This window comes from Sturnira hondurensis, unplaced genomic scaffold, assembly GCF_014824575.4.
Source record: "Sturnira hondurensis isolate 20B ecotype Veracruz unplaced genomic scaffold, ASM1482457v3 Scaffold0003090, whole genome shotgun sequence".
Lineage (NCBI taxonomy): Eukaryota > Metazoa > Chordata > Mammalia > Chiroptera > Phyllostomidae > Sturnira > Sturnira hondurensis.
The window spans coordinates 9,846,425-9,861,880 of record NW_028075721.1 but is presented as its reverse complement, the minus strand read 5'-3'; the positions used below and the strand labels follow the sequence as shown (position 1 = coordinate 9,861,880).

At 49.5% G+C, this 15,456-nt stretch overlaps 1 protein-coding gene across 1 annotated transcript in view; it reads right to left on the bottom strand.

The window, feature by feature from the left end:
* The window catches only part of CES5A (carboxylesterase 5A), a 38,570-nt gene extending 23,515 nt beyond the window's left edge, over positions 1-15,055 (bottom strand). The window contains exons 1-2 of the mRNA XM_037041690.1: positions 14,948-15,055; positions 2,355-2,617 (exon numbers count right to left, since the gene is read on the bottom strand). The gene's annotated coding sequence lies outside the window, so the exon portion shown is untranslated. The remainder of the gene's footprint in view (positions 1-2,354; positions 2,618-14,947) is intronic.
* Positions 15,056-15,456: the final 401 nt, after the last annotated feature.

Below are 15,456 nucleotides of genomic sequence, written 5' to 3'. Positions count from 1 at the left end.
TGTTGGGACCTCCCATGGAATTTGCTGAGTAACTACAATAATATGTTCAAGACTTTGTAAGCAGGAAGGTCGGGGAAAATGAAGCATAAATTGTGCTTAGAGAGCTTGGATTCTGATGAGGGAATCACCATGCAAGTGCAGGTAACTAATAGAAGACAGAATGTGCTAAGTTCTCCCACTGAGATTTGGACAGATATAGGGTACAAAGAAAGAAGACGATTAGCTAAGGCAGCCCAGAACACACACACTTGTTTTTCACGCTTACACTTAGAGCTGTTGCATGAATGGCTTCCAGCTCCTGGTCTGGTCCACTCCACAACTTTAAGGGTGCTTTCTCTCCTACCCTTCCACACTGAGCTTCAAACCGTGACATCTAATCCCAAGAAAGTTGCAGGGCCACGTCCAGGGAGGAAAGGAGCTTCAACCCTTCTCAGAAGGACGGTCAGGAACAGGAAAGGGCTCTGCTCAGCTATGGCAATGAAGGCCCCAGGAGCACTCCCACATCCCTAGATCAGACCCCACCTCCCCAGGCTGCACCCGGACAAGACCGACCTGTTTCCTCACTTGGTTGCAAAGAGCTCTCTGCTCTTCTCCCCCTTGTGTCTCCAGGGGATTGCTAAGTGCTCTGCTTGCCCGAGGCCCTTGCTGAGAGCATCTAACTTCCAGGGACCACTCCCCAAGGTCCTTGGTGAGAAGCCAAGCACTCTGCCACCCGCAAGGTCGACAGTGCTGAGGCTGAGAAACCTTGGGCTAAACCCTACGATAGAGCCTATATTTGACACATTTGACTTACAAAAACAGCAGTTTCACCCAATCCTATAGAAATTCTATAGGTTTTGATTTAAGAGAGAGTTCCAAAGTGGTCTTACGCATTGCAAACAAACTGTTAATCAGATCCAAACCTCTCACTGCACAGATGGCAAGAATGCGTCCCAGAGAAGACAGGGAAGTTCCCCAGGGTCACACAGCAAGTGTGCTGGATCCAGACCTAAACACAGGCCCCTGGGTCCCTTCCTGTCAACACAAAAGCCTGAGCTCAGTTCTCCTGCCACGGGACGTGGCTTCTTCCCAATTTGCTGCTTTGCTGCCTGGCTCCAGAAGTTGTTTCAGAGAGGGCTGCTTCCCACCCAAAACTTGGACATTCACCCACAACTCCAAAGAACATCTGTTTGCTTAAAAGGGAAGAAAAGAGGAACAAAAGAATCTTATCTCCAAACAGCCAGGCAAAGTGAGGCCAGCTGCTGGGAACTCGCGGGATGAATACCACTCATGTTGTTGCTGGAGAGAGAAAAGGCCTAAGAAAAGCGTGCAGAGAATGACAAGGCTTCCCTCTCCAGGAACAATAGTGTTGCCGCGGATGGACAAGAAGCTTTTCACTGTGGAAGAAAGAGCCTGGTGTCATCCCATAATAAAGCTGGACAGGGGCCTCCGGGAGTCCAGGGGAACTTGTCCTCCAGGAAAAAATAAAATTGTGACCCCACAGCCACTTTGAGGGGCTAAGTACACACAGCCTACAGCAGAGCTCTGCTTGTCAGCATGGAGAGGGACCTTGGAGATTGCCCCGGGGGCAAGACGCAAGCCAAGTGAGGCAGGTTGGGGGCGAAGAACAAGAGTCAAGCTTACCCTCACTCTGCAGCCAGAGCCAGGGTGCTGCAGACTACACACCACCTTGAACTTAACCCACAGATACTCATTTTAGTACCAGTGCACTTAAACCCCATCCACCCCATGCCTTGCCCAAGTTTTACTGAAACACTTTTCTCATTGAATGATGGGGAAACTGAGGCACAAAGAAGGGGAGGGGGCTTGCCTGAGTCAGGGGAAGGGCTTCTGACTTTTTCCATTCCCCACACAGGGAGGGAAAAAAAAGCCAGCAAGCGAATACCTTGTCAGCAACCTAGGCAAAGTTTGTTTGTTTGTTTGTTTGTTTGAAGGTTTACTATAAAGTTAAAATAAACCCCCACAGAAACAAAACCCACGAAGCTGCTGACCACATGGTTTAGGAAGCAGATTCCCCAACCTCAGAAAGGGAGCCTTCCTCTTACAAAATGCATCCGAGCCTCAGCTCTGGCCTCTCCAACTTTCCTACTGATGGAGGCTTCAGTTACACCCCGGGTGCACTGAGCACCTCCCCACGCCCACCCCAGCACTGGAGGCCTGCAATAGCCTGCCGGGACCTGAATCCCCTCAGCTTCCCTCTGCTGGTTTCCATGGCAAACACTTCCACCTCCCATTTCACATGCAGGATTTGGGCCAACCCCAGGTGTCTTGAAAATGGTTTTTCTAACCTCACTAGTGTTCACTCTCTTTTCCTCTTATAAACCAATGGATTTTATTTTAAGTTCAAGGCTTACAATTGCATGGCCACTGTTCTGGGATTGTCTGTCTGTTGGCACACGGCTTCAGCAGCCAGACGCAGACCAAATTCCTCATCCACCTTCCTTTCGACAGAGCAAGAGAGAAGCCTTGGTGAAGACCGTGACCAGGAGCGGGGGAGTTCACTCTCGCCACCTTCCCTTGGTCTCAGCCCTCTGATTGTGCCTTTGACTGCTGCGTCCTGCTTTGATCTGTCACCTGCCAGCAGCCACCCAAGATTTTCCACGTGCTCTGCTCCACCCTGTGTAGAATGAAATGGAAATTTCACCACCTGGCAGGCGAGGGGAGCCAGTGGCAGGGTGCGAGATGCATGAACACCCACTCTTCCATGGTGACTGGGCCCTCTGGGAGACTGTGGCCAAGGAGGGCATAGGCTGGGCAGTAGAAATTTCCTGACGTGCTGCCCTCTGTCCAGTTTGGCCAAGTCCCCAGCAGAACTACCCTCCACCTTCAGGTGGGAGGTGAGGGATAGCACTTCATTGATCCCCAGAACTGCCCTCCGGAGGACCTGCCCAGAGGAGACATGATGATGAGTGAAAGAAGACATCACTCTGGCTCCTTCTTCCAGTCTCAACCAAGTCTGTGAAATCGCTGTCTCGTCAAACCTTTCCCCGAAAAGGTTCCCCACACTCACCATGGAGTAGGACTAGGAGGGGTACCGTCCACAGCTGTCCGAGTCCTGGGCCCCGTGAGGTCTGGAGGAGACTCAGAGGACTCAAAGTGTGGCCGCTGCCAGATACAACTTACACCCCTTGGTTTATAGGCAAATGTGAAGGGCATCACCTGAATTCCCATCTCCCCCTGTTGCCTGAAATGCCATTGGCGATTTCTTCTTTACAACACAAGTGCCTTGGAGGACGGTAAGGGGTAACTCTCAAGGTTTAAAGATGAGGAGGGTGAGTTTTTCAGACCAGAAGACTCCAGGCCAACGTAGAAACTGGAAGAAGAGGGGACTCTGGGGGAGGGGAGATGAAAGGAATGAGGCAACAAAGGGTTGCCTCATTCTGACAAAAGGCCCACCTAGAGGTGGGCTATGTTACAGCTATGCACTCTTCAGTCTGAACTAAGACCCCTCTGGACGCAGAGCCCTGTACTAGGACCTATTTTAAAGGTATGCAGAGAACTCGAAAACCTACTGTGCTCCCATACCTGAAACAAGCAGTAAGTTCAAGTCCTGAAGCCTAAGAGGAGAGATGAACTCCTCATGCAAGGTTCCCAGGCTCCCAGACCTGCATCTGGGCTCAGAAAAGCTGTGCTTTCTGCCTGGGGCTGTGGCCCATCCTGAGCGGCTTGCCTGAGATGGGGCTGGACAGGCATGGGAAACCCTGGCAGCCAGGACTTGTCTGAGTGATTTGCTGGCTCAATCACTTAGTTTGCAATATCCATATGAAATCAGACCTCCCCCCCCCATACCCCATTAGGAAGCCTGGATCTAAAATGGGAACTGAGGAGGCTGAATGAAAGCAACACACACACACACACACACACACACACACACACACTGAGAGAGTGATGAGCACAGAGAGAGAGAAAAGAAAAAATGTGACACACACAGTGTCATGGAAAGGCAGCAAACAACTTCCACCAAGATGGAGGCATAGGTGGAAACACTGTGCCTTCTCCCACAACCAAGTTTGGATACAACAAAAGTTTTGGAGAACTAAGACACACCCAGAGACCAGAAAACTGAATTACACGGAAGTCTGACAGCTACGAACCGTTCAACGGGGACGGTAAGAGAGGCAGAGACAGCAGCGGAGCTTGGTCAGGAAGGACAGACCTAGGAGTGCAGGCAGCCCGGACCTAGTCGGGGTGCGGGGCAGACTGACCAAGGTCGCACATTTGCGCGCAGTGAGACGGACCACGCAGGCCCCAGGGGGCGAACCCAGTGGTGGAGGGCTGACAGCGGTGACACACTCGCGTGCAGTGGAGCGGGGCGCGTGGCCCTGGTGACAGTGGTGGCTGCGGTGCTGGTGGGGGTCGCGGCGGCTGGCGCCGGAGGGAAGCCATTGTCCCTCTTTGACCCCGCCCCCACATACAACGTCACAACTCAGCGACTGAGTTGCCCTGCTCTGGTGAAAACCTAGGGCTCCGTTCCTGCTACTTAATAGGCACGAACAGCCCAAAAGATGGTGCAAGAACTCAAAGTCCCAGAGCCAATAACTCTAAGCGACCAACAGATTGCCAGCCTCTCAGAAGCCCAATTTAAGACGCTATTTATCAGGATGCTCACAGAATTGGTAGAGTACAGTCACAAATTAGAGGAACATATGAAGGCTAAACTAATTGAAATGAAGGGAGATGCACAGGAAACCAATAGTGATGGAAAGGAAACTGGGACTCAAATCAATGGAATGGACCAGAAGGAAGAACAAAACATCCCACCAGAAAGGAATGAAGAAATGAGAATTCAAAAAAATGAGGAGAGGCTTAGGAACCTCCAGGACATCTTTAAACGTTCCAACATCCGGATTATAGGGGTACCAGAAGGGGGAAAGAAACAGCCACGAGTGGAAAACGTATTTGAACAAATAATAAAGGAGAACTTCCCCAGTCTGGCAAAGGAAATAGACTTCCAGGAAATCCAGGAAGCTCAGAGAGTGCCAAAGAAGTTGGACCCAAGAAGGAACACACCAAGGCACATCATAATTACATTAGCCAAGACTAAAATGAAGGAGAGAATCCTAGAAGCAGCAAGGGATAAGGGGACAGTCACCTACAAAGGAGTACCCATCAGACTGTCAGCGGATTTCTCAAAAGAGACCTTACAGGCAAGAAGGGGCTGGAAAGAAGTATTCCAAGTCATGAAATCCAAAGACCTACAGCCAAGATTGCTTTATCCAGCAAAACTTTCATTTAGAATGGAAGGACAGATAAAGTGCTTCTCAGATAAGGTCAAGTTCAAGGAGTTCATCATCACCAAGCCCTTATTATATGAAATGCTAAAGGGACTTATATAAGAAAGAGATGATGAAAAATATGAACAGTGAAAGGACAGCAAACACACAGTTATTAACAACCACACCTAAAACAAAAGCAAACCAAGAGGACAGCTAGATCAGGAGTGGAACCATAGAAATGAAGAACACATGGAGGGTTAGAAACAGGGGGGTGGGAGGAGGAGAAGGGGGGAGAAGGCACAGAAAATAGCATAGATGGTAGGTAGAAAATAGATAGGGGGGAAGGCGAGAATAGTGGGGGAAATATAGAATCTAAAGAAGTTGAGACACGTGGTTATAAACTAAGGGTGGGGAGAATAATGGGGGAGGGAGTGTGCGGGTGGAGGGGAATGAAGGGGGGAATAGAACAACTGTAATGGTATAATCAATAAACTATATTAAAAAAAAGAAAAAAGAAAGGCATCAAACAAACACAACAAATCTGAGAAATTATACCAGTGAAGGGAGGAAAAAGAAGAGAACCAACAAAACATTAACAATCAAACAGAAGGCAGTAAAAAGAGAAAGTTGGACATCCACGATGAGGCTGTAGAAATGTGATCACCATTGTATTTGTAAAACCAAATATAATGGTGATCACAATGAATGCAAATGGCTTAGACTCACTTATTAAAAGTTGGAAGATACTACAAGATGCGAGATTTTATATATATGTATATCAAATTCAGCCATGAGAAAGGAGCGTACCTCGCCCTTGACCTTGAGCACATACTGACTTTGTGCTGAGTGAAGCAAGTCCAACCGAGAAAAACAAGTACTACATGATATCACTTGGATGCGAAATCTAAAAAGTCGAATTCACAGAAAACAGAGTGAAATGGTGGTTACCAGAATTGGGGGGCATAGAGAAATAAGACTGATGTTGTTTAAGGGTACCCACTTGCAATGAGTAGTAAATAAGCCATAAAGATTGAATGCGCAGTCCTGGCTGTTGTAGCTCAGTGGATTGAGCACGGGCCTGTGAACCAGAGGATCACGGTTCAATTCCCAGTCAGGGCACATGCTTGGGTTGCAGGCCACTTCCCGGCAGGGGACACATGATACATTGTGTGTCTTCGGCAGAGGCAACCATACATTGATATTCCTCTCCCTCTCTCCTTCCCTCCCCCTCTAAAGATAAATCAATAAAATATTTTTTAAAAAGATTGAATGCGCAATATAGTGAATAAAGGCAACAATATTGTACTACAATCATTGATCTTGCTAAGACGCTAAAACTTAATTATCCTGATTCACCACAAAAAAGGATAATTATGTAATGCTATACTGGTGCTAAATATTGCTACAAGGACAATAATATTACAATACAAACTGTATCAAATGAACATGTTGTACATCTTCAATCTACAAATGTCAAATACCTTCAATTAAAAGAAAGCTGGAGGTTATCAGATTAAACTTAAACCTAGCTAGATGCAGTTTACAAAACATATACATAAATTAAAATAAGAAAAGCCTTGAAAATAAAAGGGCAGAGAAATATGTTTTTTTTTATTTAACTTTTGTTCAAGTACAGTTTTCTTTCTTGTATTCCCAGCCCTGAGAGAAATATGTTTTCTAATATTGAAATCAGACAAAATGGAATTTAACTTGAAAAACACACACAAGGATAAGAAAGAACCTGATGAGAAAACCCATCAAGAAGTTCTTGCAGTCACCCAACGACCTGTAAGTGCCCAATAACATAGCTTCAAAATACATAAAGCACAACCTGCCAGATAAGTAAGGGGCGGAAGTAATAAGTTCACAGGCAAAAATATGGAGAAGCTGGAAAAGTCTACATCATAGTGAGTATACTCCATTATTCGGGGAAGGAAAGTGAGGCTGAAAAAACCCAGGGACCTGTCCACAGTGACACGGCCAGTAAGTGAGAGAGTGAGGTTGAACCCACGTTGGGCCGATGACTCCGAACCACTGTGTGGCACTGTTTCTTGACTCTTGACGTGCAAACATTCACCTGGCCCAGCCTAAGAGCAACAGACCCCTCATCCTTCGAGTCTCGGGCCAGGCCTCCCTTTGCTCCCAGGCAGAAGTCAGCACCCATGTTTCCAGTTTACACCTCCCCATCCACGACTCTAGACCACAGTGAGCACCACGGGACTGGCACCTTGTCTGTCCTTCTCTGCATCCTCAACTCTGGACTCAATTGGGGTATCAGGGTGTTTTGTTCAATTGAATTGAACAGACTGGCAAAACGAAGCCAAATTCGATCACACTCAAATACCATCCACGCAAAGAGAGGCACCTTGCCACTCAACTCTCAAGTTTTATGAACTTTCTTTCCAAACGGGCTACGAAATGAGCCAGTGGCCCAGGACCAGGTCTTCTTCCCACAGCAGCAAAGTCCCGCCCTGGCCACCCACGGTGCCCCTGGCCCCAGCATCCAGGCCTCTGTCACACAGGCAACTTCCTCTGCAGACAAGTCGTGGACTGTTCCCCAAATGGCATTGTAAAGGGAGGGGAGTTTTATGGTTAGGGTCTTCTAATTCCGTTTTCTTTTTCTCTAGGACACCCTAGCACCCCACAAAATTCTATAAATCTGATATTAAACGCGATTCTTTCTCTTGTGCCTAAATCAAGCCTCAATTTCTCCAGGAAAGCTTCTTGGACGGGTTCCTCTGTGCTCTGCAAGAAGGTCTGGAATGTGAACAGGGTTGGGACTTAATGTTCAGCTGCTGACCCAGAGCCCTGGTGACTCCAAAGCCATTCCCTCCATGAAGAACAGAAACTCAATAATTAATCGAGAAGTGGGAGGAAAGGGATGTTTTTATTTACTAACTGCCTGGGAAATCTTTCGATGCTTCATACATGCTATCTCTATTTTTTTTAGATTTTATTTATCTTTAGAGGGGAAGGGAAGGAGAGAGGGAGAGGAATATCAATGCGTGGTTACCTCTTGTGCATCCCCTGCTGGGAACTGGCCTGCAACCCAGGCATGTGCCCTGACTGGGAATCGAACCTCAATCCTTTGGTTTGCAGGCCCACACTCAATCAACTGAGCTACACCAGCCAGGGCCAGATGCTATCTCATTTAATCATTGCAACAACATTCCCAGGACATTAGTGGCTCCATATTACCTATGAGAACATTGGCACTCAGGGAAGTCAAACCCCTTGTCCAAGCCCACAGGGGAAGACAGTAACAGATGGGAGCTGAATTCAGGTCTGTCTGCCTCAAGGGGGCTGCTGTCCCAAACTACACAGGCAGCACTGTCCCCGGACTATAACAGATGGTCAATGCTGGGGTCCCTCTGAGTGTTACTCCCTGGGCACCAGCAAGAAGCTTGGGCTTAACGAGACAACCAACATCTTACTGAGATCAGCCCTGTCTCCTGGAAAGAGCATTTGAGGAGAGGGACATTGATTGATGTGGGTGGTGATAATACTTATTTGTCTGTAATTACTCCTTGAATTCCAGGCAAAACGGGCCCCAGTGAGCTGCAGCTGTGCAAAACATCTGGATTCCCCCACACAGCAGAGTCGGGAACGGGGTGGACGGGAAAGGAGCTGAGTGGGCGCAGAAGGCTGTCTCCACTCAATAAATATTTACTGAATCCCTGCTTCACACCAGACCTTGGTGGGAAGGGAGAGGAAAGGCATGAAGCTGAATAAAAATGCAGTTTCTTTACAGATCAATTACATGTATGCTTAAAAATACAACAATGAAAAAAATAACAGCGGCTTCCTGCTTTGAGGGAAATAGCAAGCAAATGAACAAAACCCTCAGCAGCCTCATGCAACACCACAATCGAGGTGTGCTGGGGAGCTGGCAAAGACTTCCCAACAGAGTTGGCTTTTAAGCTAGGCCTTGCAGGCTAGGTCCACCAGGTGGACGAGAAGCCGGGAACTGGGGAGGCAGTTCAGGCAGCGGGATCGGCCTGGGGAGAGGCTGTGAGGCGCGAGTGAGCATGGTGTGCAAGACGCTCCCTATCTGACGCGTCCAGGGCCCTGCCACGTGCTGGCTGCTGGACCTGTGCATTTCTCTGTGCCTCAGCTGCCTCTTTCATGAGAGGGAATAATAGTGTCTAACCATAAGGCTGTTACAAAGATGAGATGTTCTTACGTGTTTACTGCACAGTAAAACCTGGCTACTTTTCATTTGGTTGATGTGGGATTTGAGACACATCATACTCTGCAAGAAACTGCCCATCATCCCTCGTCCTGCCCCACCCACTGGGTCCCTCCACCCCCACCTGCCCCATATCCCAGATAGCTTTTGGAAAACGGGCATGAATATTTCACTGTCCCCCAAGCCTTCCCAGGCCTTCAGAGGCCTGGTACTGACCAGCTGGCCACTGGACTGGAGTTGGCCTTGCATAACTGTCCCTTCCTCCCCCTGCCCTGCCTGGTGCTTTGCCCATCTGCCCACTCCCCAGCCACCATCCATCCACTTCCAAAATTCGCCCGACTCTCCAGCTTTGTCCCTACTCCTTCACAGCATGGGACCCCTGCTTCCTTCGCTGTCTCCCTGGTCCTGCTTCTTTTCTCATCCCGCCAAACCCTATCGGTCAGCACCTGGATGGAGATTCCTCATTCTGGAGTGCCCTCTCTAGCTACCAGAGTCCACACTGATCTTTCCCTTCTTGCTACCTGCACATTCGGGGGGGCCCTTGACCCCACAGTTGGGTCCATCTATGTCTCATATTGCCCATAAGCATCTTGACCTAGAGGCCTGATTCTCCGCCCAGACAGGGGCCCCACAGGGCCCTCTCTCCACTTCCTCACCAGCACTGGGCACAGGCACTCAGCACCAGCTGTGCAGGGACCCCCTTCTCCCTTGGGACCCCCTTCTCTTTCCTTCTTTCCAGTCCAGACACACATTTCCCAAACAGAACAAAAAAAGCTGCTCATATTTTCCCAAAGAGAACAAAGTGCAGAGACTCTAGAAAAATGCTCCACATTTATAGACATGAGACGTGAAGAGAGATGATGGAGGTTTCAACAAGCCAGCAAAAGACGATTTTCATTTGCCTGGGTTTGGGTCAAGGCCATAGGACCCACCGGTCACTGAGAGACGCTGCCCTCCACCCTTCCCTCCAGAGCCTTGGGGATGACTGGGCCCCAGGGAGCCCAGGTGCGCCGCTGCATTCTTTTCTTCTTGTCCTCATTCCTTGGGGGTCGAGGGTGAAGGGCTGGAGTTTTCTTGCCACACCCCTTTCCCACAGAAATAGGACAGAGAATGAGGCAAAGTAGGTATTCTGACTTCAACCCACTCCTCAGAGTCATTAGCAAAATCAACCTGTGTCTAGGGGTTCAAATAAATGAAACCAAAAGTAAAGCAGGAGTGACTGCAGTTAGATGCCATGGAGAACTGACAGATCACTGACAGAACACCAGCCAGGCAGGGAAAAGTGGTTGAGGACAGGGAAAGGTAACCTCAAGCCAGCTGCTGTGAGTGAGGTTAGACACGAGACACAGAGACCCATCTAGTCATCTCTTGAGCTCTGTTCTAGTTCTGAGGTTCCAGGAATAAGCAAAGGGGCCTATGGGTAGAGCAAATGACCCAGAGGTAGCTGGTGGCAGATTGGAGGCCTGCAGCCCCACCTCTCTCTGTGTCGGTTGCACCCCTCCCCCAAACCTGGGAGGTCAGGAAATCTGGATTCCAGTCCCACTGCTGGTTTTAGAAGTTCATTTCTACTCTGGGTGAAGTGCCACTATTCCCACAATGAGGGGGCTAGGCCAGATGGTCTCTACAGGACCTCCAGCTCTGCCTTCCAAGACAGTCTGAGTGCTCGTTGTGTGCTGAGACGACTTGTCACACCGCCCACGTGAGTGCGCAGCCTGCCCTGGTCATCCAGCTCCACTGTGTTACAGGGCACTTACATCTGTGCCCTCATTGCAGACAGGCCACAGCTTCAGCGAGCCCTGCCATGCCCCCTGGACATTAGTGGCACCAGGTGTATGATGAGGTTCCCGCAAGCTTCCCCACCTCAGAACACAGCAAACAATAGTGAGACGTGCCCTGCGGCTAGACCCCCTCCACCAAGTCACCCCCAGCTAAGAGGCATCTCGCAGCCCAGTGCTCTAAACGCATGAGGCAGCCAACTCCAGCCTCCACCAGCTTGAGACCGCACTGCGGCGATACCAGCCAGGCACCTGCCTACCCCACACCCGCAGAGGAGCTGCCCAAGGCTCCGTGAGGATGTTCTCTGCCTCATCTCTCTCAGTCCTCTCCAGCAGATCGGGCTCAGCTTGAGTCTCCCTCCTCCAAGAAGACTTAACTGACTTTGCCGGTCCACACTCATCTGCCTGTCTCTTGGGGCCATTGCCACTTACTGCCCGAGCCCCAGAAATACCACGTGATGCATGCTCCATGGAGACACTTCTGCTCCTTAGCATTAACCTCGTTTCCCCAACCGTGACATAACCTCCGTGAATATCACATGGAGTCCAGGAGCCTGGAGAGGTTATATAAAAACCACAACTTCCCACATGTGTAGCATTTGGAAATTAAGTTAGGATAAAAGTTAAGCTGCAAAGATGCCTCAATATATAGTGGCTGGAAGAACACAAAAGTTAATTTCTCTTCCCAAGAACCATAGCTACTGCTGCTGGTGTTGGGTTCACCACCACCACCGGGCGTCCTCACCACGCCCATGCCTACCAGCCTGGCTTCTGTGGCAGAGGCTGTCCTTGGTGGCTGTCGTTCACTGTGCCCATACCACAAGAAAAACCAGAAATGCCTGGGAGCTGATGCCTCCCAGAGACTGACGGGGTGAGGATAAATGTGGCCCAGCTCCCTCACCCTTGACTGTCTCTGAAGGTTGTGTTTTACACAATTTCCCAGAGCCTCCCCATGAATTATGCCCTAGTCATCAACAGTGGCAGCTGGTCCTTATCAATTACAGACTCTCCCTTTTGTTTCTTTATGTCTCTCTCTACTCACCTGCCATTATCCTGAGCCATCCCAGGCAAACCTCATACACACAGTTCTCAGTATGTGAACCCAGGTTCCTTCCATCTTGTTGCTCTGCCGCCCCCTTCTACCCCCAGCATGTCCCTTTGCTCTGCAAAGTGGTATCGCAGGTACATCCATGCCCTGGCTTATAGAAAGGAAAAGAGAAAGGACAGTCAGGGAAGCACTTCAGTATAAGTGAGTGAGAAAAGTTGTACCTATTCCTCCCTTTCAAGTATCTTGTTCTCACTGAGAATGTAGCTGCAAGGGAGGCTGGAGAGGTGCCTAGCTTAAAGTCTGCCAACCTGGATGAGGAGAAATGATTGTGGTGAAGGCTTTAAAGTCTCTGATACAGAAATGCAACCACACCTTCCCATTTACTGGGCTCCAAAATACAGATTCTCTGTTGGATACCTTCCATGAGCTGTCTTTTTGAATCCCTACAACACAATGAGGGTATTATTGCTGTCATTTACAGAGAGAGAAACTGAGACCCAGACAACACAGTATCTTACCTGAAGTCATACGTGGCAGTAAGGGGCAAAGTCAGGACCTGACCCTGGTCTGACTCATGGATTATTTTACTCTGTGATTATTCTGCTTTTTCGCCCTCTAAATGCATTTTACCTGATCAACTACCCTAACTTTGAAGGTAACAAAATTGGGAGTCAGAGATGGTCAGGAACTCACCCCAAATCACCCCGAGAGCTGAAGGCAGAATCAGGCCAGAAGCCAGGGGTCCTGGCCACCAGCCCAGGATTCACCCAGGAAGCCTGCCCGGGGCTAAACGCCTCCATGCAGCACCTTCCCTGGAGCACCACCTCCATGCAGCACCTTCTCCGGCTCAGGCCAGCGCCTGTGGGGCTGCTGAGGAGAAGGAGGTGCAAACTGTGGGGTCGCCGAGTCCAGAGCCTCAAAGTAGCATCTAAACAGTAGCAGCTAAGGTTTCTAAATGGAAAATTCATCAATCAAGGTGTCAGTGACGGCTCAGGGTCCCTTGCTACCCATACAGCATCCTCTGTGCTCAGCTCCCAGGCCTTGACGCAGCTCTAGCTTCTCCCAGACGGAGGGGAGAGCTTATTCCCTTGGGCCTGGCTGTTGGCATGCAAGCCTTAGACAGTGGAGCGAGACAGGGCCACTAGGGTCCCCAGATCCTCCATGAAGTCATCCCCTTGCTGTCGTCAATGTCAGTTGCTTAGCAACTGCCTCTGGCAGATGGCGGCACTGAGAGCACGCCAATCTCTCCCACGGCTAAAAATACATTCCGACGACAACAGGTCTATTTTAAAAGACACAATGCACCCCCAGCGTCTTTCCTTGTCTGCGAGGAACTGTGTTGGGCCGGGTCTCTCTGGGCTTCTGATTTCGTCTGCCAGGGTGGAAGGGAGCATTTGAGGAGAGGAATACAAGGCCAGACTCCATGGGGGTGCTTAGAAAATTGTGGAGGAAGGAGGAGGGTGAGAGAGGAAGAACAGGTGAGAGGAGAAATATCAAGTTTGGGAGTAAATATCTAGTAGTCAGCAGCAGTCCCTTTAATTTGGCTGTATTTTTTAACCTGCTCAGGAAGGTGAGGTTAGAAAGAAAAGATCGTAGAATCACAGAGGCTTAGAGCTAGAAAGGACACAACCCCACTTCGCAGTGGGGAAAGCAGAGACCCTGAGAGGTGACGAGAAGAGCTGGCTCTTTGTCCTTATTCAGGGTGCAGGGGCTGGGGTTCCCCGGTGTGGGCACGAGGCCTCCAGCCCCTAACTCCTCTTGCATTTCTACAGACAGGTTTGTCACACGGCACCTCATCAGCTTCGCCTGTCCAGTGAGTCACCATTGTTTGCAGGCTCCTTTGGTACAAGTGAATCCATCTGTGCATGCGTTTAGCCATTCGTTTATTCAACAAACATTTATGAAACACCTGCTGCCACATTGTGCCAGTGCCGGAGACACAGCGGGGAACACATACACATGGTGCCCACCTCTGTGGTCCGGCAGGTGAGCTGGGCATTGAGCAGGGAAGCACAGGGTACCCCACGCTAGAGACACTGCAGCCAAATCCAGGTTGAGGCCTACTTACCAGCTCTACAACCGAAGGATGTCACTTAATTAGGGTTGCAAGAGAAAATACAGGAGTCCCAGTTAAATTTCAATTTCAGATGAACGCAAGTTTTTTAAATATAAGTATGTCCCCAGTATTTTCTGAGGTTCAAATTTAGCTGTGCCTCCTGTATTTTTATTTGCTAAATCTGGCAACCCTACTCTCAATATTGCTCTTGTTCAGTTTCTTCATCTTTAAAATGGGAAAGATAGCATTTACTCACAGGGGTCATTTTGTGGATTAAACAAGAACATGTATCTATCTGTGACTGGCAGGTGAATGCTTTCTGTCTCCTCTCCCAGCAGGGCTTCCCTGGGGCTTTGTCCTGGCCAGCTTGTTAGCACAGCCTTCTTCTCTGCCTGGGTCCGGTTAATAGGCGATGGATGGGGTGGCCCTGCTCTGTCTTAAGGCCAAGCCAGTGGGTGAAGGAACTCTACAAGTTGACAACTGACTTGCGAAAGGATATAGGAACCAATCCAACTTTGCTTGGGGTGCTGGTCAGGGCAGCAAGTCCCTGCTGCCCAGGGTGCTTGTTAGCCTTCCAGACGCCAGGACTCTCCCCGAGACTTACAGAAGTAGAATGTCTAGGGAAGGATGTGCCTCTGAAACAAACAAACAAAAATACCCCACCTAACTCTCAGAAGTTTGAGAACCACTGGCCTGGGCGCGGGGAGCGGGGGCTGTCTGTGCAGAGGCGTGAGCTCAAGAGCCTGCTTTGCAGTGTGAGACCCTGGACTGCATCCTGGAACAGCGGAGGGACATGAGTGGGAAACTGAATGAAACCCGGAAAACACCAGTGGTTTAGTTCATGGGATTGTACCCATGCTAATTTTTTAGTTTTGACCATTGTCCCCTGGTTACGTAAGATGTTAACGTCAGGGAAAGCTCAGTGAAGGGTATATGGGAACTCTCCGTCCCCATATTGTCAGAACTCTTGTGTAAACCTCAAACCATTCTCAACTTTAAACAAACAAAGCTGCTTTGGCCAAAGCCTGCCTTGGCCTTTCCCCACCCCCACCCACACCCCCATCCGACCCTGGTGCATCTGAAGGCCCAGCCTGCTGGCCCGCATCACTCAAACAAGTGCAGGTAGCTGAGAGGGAGCCCCACACACAAGGTCTGGGAGAGGGTTGCTTCTC